The following is a 15628-nucleotide window of genomic DNA, read 5'->3' as shown; positions in this document are numbered from 1 at the left end:
CAAGACAGAAACGTGTTACCATTGGCAACAGGAAGATAGAAGAGAATGTGGCTGCTTCATTGGATCTCAGTGTGAATGAGGTGACAACTTCAGCTTGCTATTGGGTGGCTGTTCCCACTCTGAGTGAACTGGTGCTGGACTTGAGGGACCAGGCCCTATAGGGGGACCAGCATGCCTTGGATGACAACCCTTTGGTAGGCTCTGGCTCAGAAGCAGGGGTTGACTCTACCCTTTGAACCTATTGCTTTCTTTGATGCAACAAGGCCATGTCCTGCGAGCATGACTGCGTGCTGCATCATGCCTTCACCAGTGAAGCAACACTGGCAACCCCGACACAATGTTTCACGTTTCTCTTTATAGTCTGGGCTTCTCTCTTCGCTCTCATGGCTTTTTATCATTCTAGAGAACTCCTCACCAGCTGGGGGGCCTCAAATTCATTCAGGATAAAAAGCTGTATTTTTACAGTTTTATAATGTTACATTTTTCTACACCTGTGCATCTTCTTATCCCCGTCATTCCTTTGAAGGAAGATCATCACAACTGGGTCTTCAAGGCCACCTTTGTACACACCCCATCCAGGTGAAGTACCATCAATCTTTGCCCGCTGGCCTTATTAACATTGCTTTGTCATGTTAATTGTCTTGACTGAAAGATCATAATGAATTCAGCTACCTCTGCTTTTAGATATGCAGGCTTCTGTAATTCATTGCTAATGTTTATTCTACCCCCATCACATTAGGACTCATTGACAGTTTAATTGACTAACTTACAAACCAGGTATAGTGCTTACTACTATGACCAGTCTCGGAGCGCACACAGGGTCCTGGGGCATGTGTTGAATGACCAGAGGTCTTTCCTCATCTTTTGCTCAGGCAGACACCCATTAACTTCATTTGGAATTTGCTTGAGTAAAAACTGTGATGATGCCAGGACTTGACACAATACGTTTTTTTTTCCCTGCTGAATATCTGTTTATATAGTAGACAATTCGTACCCTATCACCAGGAAGTATTAGGAAAACAAATATTTTCTCATGTTCTTTTGTAAGCTTGCTGTCATTCTGGGAAGAACTGGTCGTCCAAAAAAAAGTATCAGCAAACTGTCCTAAGTTTACAGAACTAGCCCTTTCTTATGAGCTAAAGCTGGTGTTCATTCAGGAAAGACACTGATGGCAAAGAGTCTATTGCTTTAAGAGTCAGTTACAAAGCACAGTTCCTCGGAGGCTGTGTGATGTTTTGCTAGTCCATACAACACACATCAATGATGTGTGACTTTGTGAGATAAAGGAAAGGAGACATACCGCTAATCCTTGTAATCAGAAAGAATACACAGGGGATTTCTCTTACTTTGCCGTCGGATGTTTGGAAACGTACAACAGCAGCTTTCTGGCAGACACATTCAATTTGAAATTACTAAAATACCTACCACTCATATCTAAGAAACAGAGTTATACGCATGCAATCCTACTGGCAGAATTTGATGCTATATTTGGTGGCTGTATTTCTTGGCTGGCCTGAGATTGTTGTGCATGATCTTGCATATCACCTCACATCAGCACATGCTGAGGAAGTAACAATGAGCTGGAGTGTTAACCTGTAGATATGCTCGTAAATTCTTTTGGGACAATTGCTGGAACAGGTTGTGGCGCTTGTTTACTGCAAAACTTCTCCCTCATGTATTGCCTATATATGAGAGAGTATTCTCGAAAAAAATATCTACTGGTTAGAGAGCATGGAAGGCCTGCAATACTTTGCACTGATGTGCTGTGAAAACAAAAAGGTAAATATTCAAACTTTCTTTGAGTTGAAAATCAAATTAGAGAAGGTAAGAGGGACTACAGAAATAAAATAGTTTTAGCATGAATCTTGTTCAGGTGAAACTTTATCACCTATTATAATAGCTGAATATTATACAAAGAGATTAATTACCATGGATATTGAGTATAGGTAATACACTTATCACACACAATTTGCCAACAGCCAGAATTTGAAATTGGGATCCCAGTGAGATGAGTTATTTACTTCATAAATCACACTCACTGGCTCTTTTGTCTTACCCTTAAAGGCAGTTTGAATTCATAGACACAGACATTGATTTTTTTTCTGTTCAATCTTGCTAAACCTTGTATGGCTTTTATGATTTTTTTAAAAAAATAAGAGCATAAGATTTAAGATTTTGTCTGTTTGTTGCTTATTGTAATTGACACTTTGGCAACAGGTGCAGCTGTGACTGATTAGGTCTGCTACTGCCAAAAGCAATTTTAAACTAAGCCTTGAAATATTATATAATGGGCTTGATTATTCTCCCCTCAGACCACTCCGTGTTGTAGTCATACGCTTAGGGATTATAATCCCTATCAGTCAGTGTGAACTTTTAGAACTTTAGAATATGGATTGCTGAATCTTTGCAAATATATTACTATGGTAAATTGTGCTCCCGAAAAACAAACAAGGGATATTGCTTTTATGTCCAGACAGTCAACTACCCACCCAACTCTCTTTGTAGTTTTTTAAGGCCAGAAGGGTCCACTAGGTTAATCTAGTCTGCCCTGCTCTATAATCTATGCCATAAAGACTCACTAAATAATTACAGCATCAAGCCCATAATTTCAGTTTGAGCGAGTGTATCTCTTTTAGAAAGATATTCAGTGCTGATTAAAAGACTTCAAGTAATGGATGATCTACCACAGACCTAGGTAAATTATTCCAATTGTAAATTATCCTCACTGTTAAAAATATTCACCTTATTTCTAGTCTGAATTTATCTCTCTTCAGATTCAAACCTTAGGGGAAAAAGTAGAGATAACTAAATCTGCTAGATTTAAGAGCCATCTATGATCAGAATTCTCTTCCCTGCGTCGGTAGTTGTAGACTGATCAAGTCATGTTTTAACCTTATCTTGGATAAACTAAATAGATTGGACTTCTGTTGTCTCACTATAAGGCATGTTTTGCAGATCTTTACTGAACATTCCAATTTCTCAACATCTTTTCTGAAGTGTTGGCACTGGAAATGGATACCGATTTAATAACGTACAAAGAAAGTGCAGGAAAAAAACAAAGCAAAAGACCACCACAGATAGGATCCCTCACTTCTTTTCTTCATATTCCCCTATGAGGCAATCATGGGAGTGTGGGAGGCAAACAAGTCTCCCAGTGTCAGCTATTCCATTTCTCCCTCACTGCAGACATATTAGGAGTTAGTTCCACCACTGTCATTCCTCTATTCATTTCAGACCTTTCAGGAGCTACAAGGAGAAGGGTCACCCATGCTCCTTTCCAGACTCCCCTCCCTTTGGGAATCACAAGTGAAGTTATTCTGCCCCTGTGCATCCTCCCCTACTTGTTTATCCATCTCAAGCTGTCCTCCCCCACTTCACCATCAGCTTACTACCAGCCTTTGGTTTTAGCTCCCTTAAGTGGAACTGGAATACTGAGCCTTGTCTGCCTATGCCAGGCAGACTAGAGAATAGCTAATGTAACTCTGATTTTTTAAAAAAAAAAGCTCCAGAGGTGATCCTGGCAGTTACAGGCCAGTAAGCCTAACTTCAGTACCAGGTAAATTGGTGGAAACAATAGCAAAGACAGAATCAGATGCATAGATGGACATATGTTGGGGAAGAGTCAAGCCATTTTTAAAGGGAAATCATGTTTCACCAATCTATTAGAATTCCCTGCGAGGGGGTCAAAAAACATGTGGACAAGTGAGATCCAGTGGATATAGTGTACTTGGATTTTCAGAAAGCCATTGACATGGTCCCACAGCAAAGGCTCTTAAGCAAAGTAAGGAGTCATGGGATAAAAGGAAATGTCCTCTCATGGATCAGTAACTGGTTAAAAGATCGGAAACAAAGGATAGGAATAAACTGACAGAGGTGAATAGCGGGGGTCCCCCAAGAATCTGTACTGGGACCTGTAAAGATAAATATTTTCATAAATGATTTGGAAAAGGGGTTGAACAGCAAGGTGGCAAAGTTTGCAGACAATACAAAATTACTCGAGAGAGAAGCCCAAAGCTTACTGAAAAGATACAAAGGCATCTCACTAAACTGAGACTGGGAAGCCGAATTGGCACACAAAATTAATTGTTGATAAGTGCAAAGTAATGCACATTGGAGAAAAAAATAATCCCAACTATACATAAAAAATGATGGGGTCTAAATTAGCTGTTACCACTCAAGAAAGATCTTGAAGGCATCATGGATGGTTCTCTGAAAACATCTTCTCAACATGCAGTGGCAGTCAAAACAGCTAACAGTGTTAGTAACCATTAGGAAAGGGAGAGATAATACAACAGAAAATATCATAATGCCACTGTATAAATCCATGCCCACATGCAGTTATGGTCACCCCATCTCATAAAAGATATTCTAATTGGAAAAGGTACAGAAAAGGGCAACAAAAATGATTAGGGGATATGGAACAGCTTCCACATGAGGAGAGATTAAAAAGACTGGGACTGTTCAGCTGGGAAAAGAAATGACTAAAGGGGGATATGATCGAGGTCTATAAAATCATGACGGGTCTGGAGAAAGTGAACAGGCAAGTGTTATTTACCCCTTCACATAACATAAGAACCAAAGGTCACCCAATGAAACAAATAGGCAGCAGGTTTAAAAGAAACAAAGGACAGTTCTTCACACAACACACAGAAAACCTATGGAAATTGTTGCCAGGGGATGTTGTGAAGCTAAAAATATAACTGGGTTAAAAAAATAATTAGATAAGTTCATGGAGAATAGGTCCATCAATGGCTATTAGCCAAGATGACCAGGGGCACAACCCCATGCTCTGGGTGTCCCTAAACCTCTGAGTGCCAGAAATGGGGACTGGATGGCAAGGGATGGACCACTCGATAATTGCCCTGTTGTTTTCATTCCTTCTGAAGAACCTGGCACTGGCCGCTGTCAGAAGACAAGATACTAGAGGGACTATTAGTGTACCCAGCATGGCCATTCTTGTGTTCTTATGCAGTAGCCTTTGGCACCTTGAAGTGGCTCTGATGTAGGGAAACCTTGTCTCTGATTACTTCCTCCTACTTACACTGTTGCAGAGGCATTGCAGCCAGGCTCAGGGTAGACTCCAAATTCACTGGTCCCTACTCCTCTCCTTGCCCACACACTGTGTATACGATGGAATTCCATGCTCAGTGGTACATCACACACAGCACAAGGGATCTACAGCTGCAGGAGACCTATAGCAGCTATTTTAGGTTGGGGTGGGTGGAGGAGGAACAGGAAACCTGGTGGAAAAAAGGAGTGACAATTCATAGGGCTAGAGTAGCAGGCCAAAAGCCAGAGAGAAGGTAGGTGCACTTTACAGACCCATTTCCCAATACCGGCTAAGTCCCAAGAAAGAACTCTTTAGTTCATGTTAATCTTCCTATCCTGACTACTTCTCCAGTCCCTAGTGTTGCTGTGATGGAGGCTGGGACAAATTCATTGTGATTGTCCTCCCATGCCACCATGGCAGTACAGAGACACCTTGAAAATGGATATACAGAAGCAGTGCTAGCCCATTGGGGGCCCCCAAGTGGGGATATTTGTGGGGTACCCCATACACAACACTACAATTGGGGGCTGCTCAGGACCTTAAGCAACTGCTTATGTCTACCACAAGCTCTGTGGATATAGGATTTTTGGGAGAGGCCTCTAGGAAAGTTGTTTCCAGCTCTTTATGCCACATTTTGCAAGAATCATAGACACCGAGTGAGTAAGCAAGGATGGAAGACACCTGACAGCTATGAAGATTTTTCCTCATTCATATGTAAGGAAGGTCACATGAATCTGAATTTTCTATCAACATCCATGCCTTCAAATAGCTGCTATGTGATTTTTTTTGTATTGATTGTCTCAAAGTTACTACATTTTTGCTCGTGTTGCAGTTGATTCTATGTGATCAGTGAAAGTTGAAACTGCTGCTTGCCACGGATGTCCATTCAGGAAACATTCTCTTGTAATACAGCAAAGTCCAGAGGCTTGAATTTTTGTATCAGGGAAGTGTGTGTCAATCCTGACCTGAGGCCTGTGGTATTCTCCCCAGAGAATATGGTTCTCAGACATCCCTTGCAACAGTGCCTGAGCCTCATGTGGTAAAGACCACCCTGGCAGTTCAGCTCAGTTCATTTTATAGAAGGGAATTACCCATAATCCTTCACTGATAAAGATTGAAAAAAAATTCAAGAACAGAATGGCCACCTACTCCTAGACTACATTTCCCAGAATACCACAAAGGGGATAATCTTCTCTATCTCACAGCATGTAATAAGGAGGAAATCATTAATGTGTGAGGTGCTCAGATAATGTAGTAACAAGTATCAAAAAAAGAGTCAATAAATAGGGTGACAAATGGTGGTTTTATAATCTAAAAGATGACTAATTATTTAATGGCATCTATTACGGTAGCTTCCAGAGGTCCCACAATTGGGGATTTTATGGTGCTGGGCACTGTATAAACATAGAGGGAGACATGGTCCCTGATCAGAAGAGTTTACAATCTAAGATGACTAAAATCTATAGATATTCACCTAAAACCACCAGTTATTTTCACACAGATCACCAAATATCAATAGTACAATAACCAGCGATCTAAAGAAAGGCTCTATTTTCCATTGCCAGGACTTTCACACATCCAGTCCCCATAACTGAGGTTTATCATTAATCATTTAGCATTAACCCTCAGTTAGTAAGTGTACTGATGTTAATATGAGAAGGGTTCCAAATACAGGCCAAGGGAAAAGTTATTATTTAACCTAATGCATAACCTCTTTGAAGCTCCTCGTGTAACAGCCACCTTTCATTCATGAAGAGTGCTAGAGCAATGAAACAGATAATGGAAACAGGAGAGGCCTTTGCCCAAAACAAAGCCACGTGCAAGGCTGGAGTAGGAGTTAGGCCATGCAGCCCATGAATGTTCTGTGATCTGATAAACTCAGGAGTGGGAGATTGATTGGATTGGAGCAGTGTGAGAGAAGCAGCAAGAAACACCACAGAAGCCAAAAGAAAGCCAAGACCTAACACAACAAACACTGTGAGCACGGCTCTGAGAAGAATCCAAGAGAGAGCAAACAGTTTGGGCCAAGTACTGTCTGAAAGAGGCTTGGAACGGTAGGCACAGAAATGTTCTTGTTCGATTCCTGCTGTGGTCATTTATACATTTTTTGTAAACAAACAGGATTGAATCAAAGAAATACCTGCCTCCATCATCAGTTTCTCCTCCTAATGCGAGCAACTCGCAGGATCCCACATGCTGACTACCACTAAGGTCAAAAGGAGCAACAATAGCCAAAGGCAGCCTGCCAGACCAGATGTCACTGAACAGTGAACTGTGCAATACAAAACAATTAGATATTTTCCGACTCCAGTTATTGCCCTTACTTTAGAAATTATTTCTCCTAGGTTTAGGGTTTTTTCTCACTGCAAATATTTCCTTTGCTATTCTATTCTGTTGTATTTGAGTTCTTCACCCTGTATCCATCACCCTGGTATCAAGTTACCTTCCACTGGTACTTCAAGTGATGTGACTGGCATTGTTCATATCTGCTCTTCCCCTCTCTGTTCCTCATTCCAACGGCAAAATTAGGAAGTAGGAGAGTGCTACATGGCAGAGCGCTACATTGCAGAGCTGAGTTAATAGCTGAAGATATAAAAAAGTTGCCAGTAAAAAGAAAAAAAAAAGTCAGTTAAGATTAGAGTTCCACATCATTCTCTTTTACCTTTGTACACACCATCAAGTTGATCCCTCTGGTTGAATTAAACGAGAGCTGACTATGTTTTTTACTGACTCTCTTGAATTGGGCCTGGGTTGTCAGACAGGAATTGCTGATGTGGTGTGGGGGGGCTGAACAGAGAGAAGCAGGCAGTCTACAGCAGACAGACTTCTGCTGGCTTGACAGGGGATGTTGTGCTAAGAAAACTGACAGAAGAAGAGAGGGTTTATCGGCACCTCACTCACTTCCCCTCCAGACTAGGTGCACTGCCATGGATTTAGAAGGTGGTTCCTAGAAGAAGAGGCAGGGCCATGCCTCCATCCTACCCTCCTTATGCTATATCAGCAGGGCTACCCTATGAGGGCAGAATCAGCCGGCATTGGCACAAGATTGCAGCTGGAGACATTGAATGCAGCCAGCAGATGACTCTGCTGCGCAGCACTCTTTCAACCTGAATGCAGCAACCTGAGGCAGTGGCTGAAGTTGCTATCAGCCCGCTGAGAAAATACCTGGCTGTCCATTGGCTGTGTTGGGCCTGACCAACAGTAAAAGCAGGTCTCTTATATGCATATCATACAAACCCATAGAACATTCAGGCTTCATGATTAAGCAGAAAAATTAAGAAACCCAGGGTTGCATTTGTAGCCTTAACTCTGCCCCCTTGTGCATAGACACTATAAGGTCAGATTTAATTATACTGTTCCTCAGATAAAGAAAATATAAGGAACTATACTGTATTGTCTACAGGATTAGACACACACTTTAGGTCCATAGCACCTTAGGAAGCCCAAAGGAGGGAGCCTTTCTCATGTGCCCTCCACAGCTGGCAATGCTCTCTTTTCTACAGCTGGCATTTTAGTATTTTAAATCTACTAGTGATGCAGCTCCGAGTCAAACTATTCCCTCTTATATTCACAAAGGGAATATATTCAAATCCTGTTTTTCTCTCTGTTCTGGTGACAATAAGCACTTTTGTACCTGCTTCAGACTTAATGAAATATCAAAAAGTATAGCCACTCTGACTAAAAAGGCTAATCCAATACATCAAGGCTATGGCTCATGAGCAGCAGCTGTTAAATTCTTGACAAACAGCTCCTTCAGCATTTGCATCGCTAGCATGGCTTCTTGCACAATTCCTAGTTTTTCTCTGATTTGAAAAGGTCATATCAAGCTATAAGTACTTATGCTTTTGTTCTCTCATCTGTGGATGGTTAGAGAGAGGAATCCTGAATTATTTGAGAGGTTTTTTTAAATGAATACATGCTATTTAGAAAAGGATAGAAATATTACATGGACACGGCTCTTCTTCTCTCATGCAACCCTACTGAGTCCAATGGGGCTGCATAGGTATATTGGACAGCAGAATTTGACTCTGTTTTCAGATGCTTTTTCTGTTTGTTTCTATTTCTGTGAATGGTGGTGGCTGTGGTGAAGAAGCGTTGCAATGTTGGGCCAAGGGATATAAGGCAGCAAAGTGTGGGCTAAGGCAAACTCTTGTTCATCTAGGGCTGACTTGCAGTTCACAGTGGGACGTGTGTTCATTGGCTTCTCTGGAAGGGTAATTATGCTGAGCAAGTTGGAGCTGGAGCCCCTGTTTGTATGACTGCCATCTTAGAATATCTGACTGCTGAGATTCTCGAGTTGGCTGGCAATGCTGGTCGGGATAACAAAAAAACCAGGATCATCCTCCGCCATCTGCAGCTCGCCGTCCGTAATGATGAGGAGCTCAACAAGCTACTGGAGAAAGTCACTATTGCTCAAAGGGGTGTTTGGCCCAACATCCAGGCTGTGCTGCTGCCTAAGAAAACTGAAAGTCATAAAGCCAAGAGCAAGTAAAAGTGACCTAGAGGAAACGAAAGATCCGAATCTGTGCTTAAAATAATTTAAAAAAAATAAATAAATAGAGCATTGTTGGCACAGAGCTTCAGTTCTGGTAATGCTATCTTCTTGTAGTTAGTGCTATGTTTTCCCAAACACAGAAAGCCAAAGAAGTATCTCTCACACTAGATCTCTCTATCTAGGTGTAACATAGCACCTATTCCCAAGGCATAAGAGCATGACCAAGAATTCTGCAGGGTATGTGTGAGATATAGCTTGCTCATGCCTCACTCTTTCTTCCATCTACCAGCAATTGGGTTTTTTGTTGTTTGCTATAGGGGAAGGCTCAGCTGAAGAGCTTTGAAGGAACTCTGGTTCCTGGACGTCCTCATCTCTTCCAGATGTATATGCCAGTGTGACATTATCTAATAAAATATAACCTGTAGAACATTGTTGCTACCGCTGTTCTATAATTGCAATAAATCTTGTACAAAATGTGGCATGTAAGATGTCTGTGCAAAAGTTATGATTCGCTGAAAATGGATTATGCTATTTGTATGCATGTATCATTTTTGTATCTGAAGTTATAAGTATTGGTTCTATACCTGAATTTCTAATGTGTTTGCTTCTGGGAAACACCAACAAGGTGTTTAGCCAGCACATTGTGAAGGAACTATTCAAATACAACAGCTCATCAAGGAACACCCTCTTTCAGTATTGTTATCACTAGTAATATTTTAAGGTACCTTTTTGCTGTGTCCCACACTTCCTATTCATCCTTCAAAAACTACTGATCTTAAGGGGTTTCTATGTGTAACCCTTCTGCCAGGTGGAGTATCTTGAGGTTCCATCCAGCTCTCAGTGATTTCAGCTCTTAGTGAGGGAACCTCACTGCTAGTGCAGGCTGGGCAGTCTCTTTCTCAGAAACGCTGTTGGGCAGCAGGTATAAGGCTTAGCACTTAGACCTGGTTATCAGTGATTTCAGCTCTAGTGATCACTTAACTAACAAAAGATTCCATTGAGCCTAATCAGCTCTGTCTTTAAACAGCAGAGAGGGGCAGATCAAATGGTGCCTGTAACTCACACAATTATGAACCAGAAGTTCAGGATTACAAGCCTTAGACTGGCTGTAAGAGATAAAGGACAGAGCCTCAGCAGGTTAACCTGGCCTCTCCCCATGTTTAATTAAGCTTCTGTTACAAATCTGCCTTCTTGCAGCATCACTTATTGCTAATGGAACAGTAAAGGATTGCTTATGGGGACAAAGAGCAGCATAGAAGGAAAAGTCAGACCCAAGGATAGCCGGCATTTTGTGTTCTCCTTTGCCAATAGATGCAAAGGACCTGTTGGGTTTGTAGGCAACAATTTTTGCTCCTCTGCATGGCCATAAATGCCTCCCTTTATGAGAACTATGAGGTAACAGCTTCACAAATCTATTTTTCCTTTGTAGTTCAAAGAGACAGTTACTGGAAGACAGTGTGGGGCAGAAAGGGGTGTTTTAAGTGGTTAAACACCAAGTAATTTTATCCCCCAAATTACTAACAATTTACGAACTAGAGCAACAAAAAATGACAAGCCAGACCTTTGTAATTCTCTCTCTCTCAAAGACAATTCAGGAATATAACTCCCACTATTTTAGTCACATGGAGTTCTTTTCATACCATAGGGAACACCACCATTAGAGGCTGGCAAGAGAGTCAGTTATTAACTATGACTATTTTCTTATTGAGAAAAGAAAACTGAGACAAACAACAGTCTGCAAACTATTGTTACTTCAATTCTAATCTTTTCTCTACATTTCTCTCTGGAGAGTTTGCAACAGAGATTATATCTTTGAGATTGGGTCTGACCTGGTGGAGACACTCTTCCCTAAGTGAATTAAGACCTAAGTATATAATTACCAAAATCAGTAGTGAGTTCTGTTTCCATGTATCATAGAAAAGTATGACAGCTTGTAGATAGGAAAGGGATTTTTTTAAAATGAGAGATGAATCCTATTTATTTTCATGGATAACAAAGTTTAAGAAAATCTTTTAATTGCTTAAAAGAAGCCACTCAACAAGTAGTTTTAAAAATTTTCAATCCAATTTAAACCCCGTTGTTTTTCTGTTTACCAAATGTATCTGTTGGCTACTCCCTGGGAAAGCATACCATGGTAGCTACTCTGTGCATCCCCTTCCCATGAGGGGATGCACAACTTTGCAGGCCCCTGCCCCTGTTATTCCCTTCTTGTGTGCCCCTTAAGCACTCCACAGCCTCTCTCATGACTAACAGCATCCCCCACCACCCCCGCCCTGCAGGACTGGTTAACAGCAAAGAAGTTCAGGCATTGCACAGATAGTCCCCAAAATAAGGTCCATAATAACAGACATTCACACTCAGCCCTGGTTCTTCTGCCACACACAAAGCTCTTCCATTGTCTCAGTTTGCTCCATCCAAAGCCACCAGCCCTTTCTGCCAGAAGCTCTAGCCCTGACTTCCTTCTCTTTTAGCATTCTGAGGGAGAGGGTTGCCTATATACCGCCCTCCTCCAGCGCTCACCCCACAATTGGCTGGAAGAGAGGAGCCCTGCCCCACCCTAAATTAAAGGGCTCCTGATCCCAGCCCTTAAAGGAAGGGTGTCCTGCAAGTTACTCCACATCCAACTCATAATTCCCCAGGGAATGCTTCCTCTCCTCCAGGACCACGCCATTTCCTGAACCTTTGATTATTCCAATTCCCCGGACAGGGATCTTCTGGCTCCTTTTACTCTTCAAGGGCTTGTATATCTCATTACAGAATCCATAGTCTAAACAATCTGGTATTTAACAGGAGAAGCTGTTAGATATTAACTTATAATAACACTTCAATGTCCCATTAAAATCACTAAAATTAAAATTTAAACCTAATTCCTTGGCAGTGCTTTTGTAAACTCCAACTCACTGATGCATTTTGAAGAACAACGCTATGCTGGAAGGTTACTGCTTCTTTTTTCTTGCTGAGCTGAGATGAACAGGATGAGTTGAAATGAAAGTGCTGCCAAGCTGAAGGATGGAAACAGAGTGTTACTGCTTTCTTGCTCTGTTCAGAGAGCTTGATAGGCTGTTTCTTTCCTAGTTTCACTGGAGGAGGAAGACACTTCTTTTGGGTATAGCTGGATTTTAATATCAGCTGCTGTCACCCTTTTATTGGCTCAGCACCTTCATGAGATGATCCTGGTAACAGCTCCATCTCATGAATATGTGATCTGCTAATGCATATACAAGAGAGTTGCAACTGGCTTTGTCTCTTGGCAGGAAATTCTCAGCGCATCTTCAAAGGGTAGAGGTTTTACTTTTATTTAGTCCATTTTCTGAGCTATCGCTTTAGTTCCATCAGGGTTTAATAAAAGTTGAAATTCCATTTCAAATAAATACATACACTCATATTTCCTATGTAAAGGTCTTTAGTCTCTCAAAATAGTCTAACAAATAATTCTTAAAAAGAGTCCCTTAAATTTAAACAACCAAAGAAGGCATTATCTCTTCTCAATCTTTGGAGAGGTTCTTTTAATCTTTCAGTTTGGTAAAAAGTTGCTTAATCATTGTCAGATTAATATCAGTTGGAGAATTAATTAGTTATTTGTTGTTCCTCAAATGGGCTCATACATTACTAACCAGTTATTAGCAACCAGTTAAGTGACCTTTCTATATGAAACATCTGACTATTCATATAACAAAGGCATCAGGAAATTGTTACATGAGGCTTATATTTAGATGCAAAATATTTGAAAATATACACTTTCAAAAGAAACCTATGCCATTTTAGGCATTTAAGGAGGTTTTCACCTTTAAGTGGAAACATGGATTAGAACAACAAAGGCCTTCTACAAAGTATTTCCCAACTATAAGTTATTTACTTAAGAGCTGAAGACTGAAGGCTTTAGAGTGTCTATAAAAGAAAATTTTCAATAACAATTTTTTCGTAGAATCTTTTTTGTGAGTTTCAAACCAAGAGATTTTTCCTTGCAAATGGGAGAGAGTAAAAGGCCCACTTTTATAAATTAATTTACTGCTTCTGATTCCACATAATAAGGATTACTTCTCTTTATGTTCTTTTATACAGTGTACCACTTATAGCTTTTACAACTTGTAATTAAAAGCTCCTATCAAATGTTCTGTACATTCACAATAACAAACACTTGTATACATCTTTCAAAACATAGCATAAGAACAGAGTATAGAATGTTAATGGAAAACAGAAGTTTCAAGACTGCATGTCAGAGACACTGAAAAAACACCAAGTGTAATCTCCCTTGATGCTGTGGCGCCTGTCTCATTGACAGAAAGCAGAGACCCTCCAGAAGTTTCCTTAACTAGCTTGACACGTTATATAATTAAACAAACAGCTAATATATTCTCCAAGCACCATGGGTATGAAAATTATTTTAAGTAAAGACAAAGGTAAGTTTGTAATAACCCAAACCCAAAGAATAAATAATATTAATAGCTATTTTACATCTGTAATGATGTTTACTCCCTACTTTACCCAATGAAGCAAGCAATTATATGCATAATGTATACCTGAGAAAATGATTTAAAAGGGGCATGTAGGACATGTAAATTATATAAACCAAAGTAATTTAGGGCATAAATATCTCATGTTACAATGGTAGTTAGAAATTAAGATAGTCTTTTGTACAATAAATCAATGTAATCAGGAGGCAGGGAGAAATATAAGTGAATCAGAGCTTAGTAGAGTTTTGTTATATATTACTGTAGATAAGATACACAAGCACACAGGCAAGATATTTGGTACAAGTGTCATATTTCTCTGAAAGATTCATTTTGTGTTGGTATTTTAGTCTGGGTCCAAGGTTGTTTTGAAGCCCATCTTTCCTCTAACTGTCCCCTGCTTTGATACTATATTCCCAAGGAAGCACATCCTCATATGATAAGATCTGTCTTCTACTTGTTTATTTTGGAAACAGAGATTAATTTGATAATTTCTGCTCTCTTCACTTCTGCCACCCCTATGTATCAGTGAAAATTGTGTAATGTACTGTAGTAATATTATCGTTACTTCCTATAGCTTACGATATTTGCATTGTTAGGACCTCATTTCAATCTCATACCAATGAGTTCTGACTCATTAATTTTCAACTTCCATGAATTTTCATTACGGGGAGAGCAGGAGTCTGAAAATATTTGTTTGGCAGTTTCATACATACAGAATAATCATAAAATGCTTCACCGGTGATTAAAATCTATGGGTTTGACCTTCATCTTATTGAAACTGGTTTTATACTCATGTAAATCCACAGCACTCTCTCCGAGTTTACCCTGCTGTAAGTGACAGCTAAATCAGGCCCTATACCTACAAGTGCAAGTAAACAACACGGGTTATATCAATATATCACACAATTGCCTTCAGTAGATATGGACCACAGAAGTGAAAAGTAGTACGATGGCTAAATTATGGGGGGAAATGACTGGCCAGAAGGGTGACTGGGAAGATGGGTGAGATTTTCAAAAGTGCTTACAATAATTCAGAGCACAAATATTATTGACTTTTAACAGGACTTGTGCTTCTTAGTCACTTTTGAAAATCTCCCTTTTCTTTCACATACTATTTTAGAGAGGAGTTTTAACTAAATGCATATACCTGGGAAAGGCGATAGATAAGAGATCTTGGAGTTAAGTTGTACAGCTGACACTGGAAGTAAATGTTAGATGCAATTTGAAGAGGATTTGATGAAGTTTTGGTGAATTCAGGAGCGAAATAGCCAGTTAAATAAAATATTTGGGATGGGAGAGGGCGATAGGTCCTGGGACACACAGGGAAAGCTTTTGGGCAATAATACTATGAAAAAGCCTAATATACAGATTGGTCCCATCATCTTGGACCCACAAAGATACTTAAATCCTATTTTTATGCTCCTCTGTGATCCACAAAATTCCCACTCAGCTGCTGCCGAACTCTGAAGGTATCTAAACTCGCTCAGCATCTACATTTCCACTGTAAAAGTTCTCTAGACTCATAAGTTTCTGTCTCTGGACACTGTCTCACACTCGGTGTCAAAGCACCCATCTCCTGCCTAAGCCCCAGAACAACCCACAAACAGGCACTGCTCAACCAATCTCATC

At 40.3% G+C, this 15628-nt stretch overlaps 1 protein-coding gene and 1 pseudogene across 2 annotated transcripts in view; one reads left to right on the top strand and one right to left on the bottom strand.

Moving 5' to 3' along the window:
- LOC311520254 (gamma-aminobutyric acid receptor subunit alpha-2) overlaps positions 1-15628 on the bottom strand; it is a 356749-nt gene that overhangs the window by 162669 nt on the left and 178452 nt on the right. The window lies entirely within an intron of this gene.
- LOC311519209 (histone H2A.J pseudogene) lies at positions 9151-9542 on the top strand (annotated as a pseudogene). Its single transcript has one exon. The product of its transcript is annotated as a histone H2A.J pseudogene (transcript).

Source organism: Lepidochelys olivacea, assembly GCF_965140295.1.
Source record: "Lepidochelys olivacea isolate rLepOli2 genome assembly, chromosome: 4".
Lineage (NCBI taxonomy): Eukaryota > Metazoa > Chordata > Testudines > Cheloniidae > Lepidochelys > Lepidochelys olivacea.
This window is presented reverse-complemented; position numbering and strand designations above follow the sequence as displayed.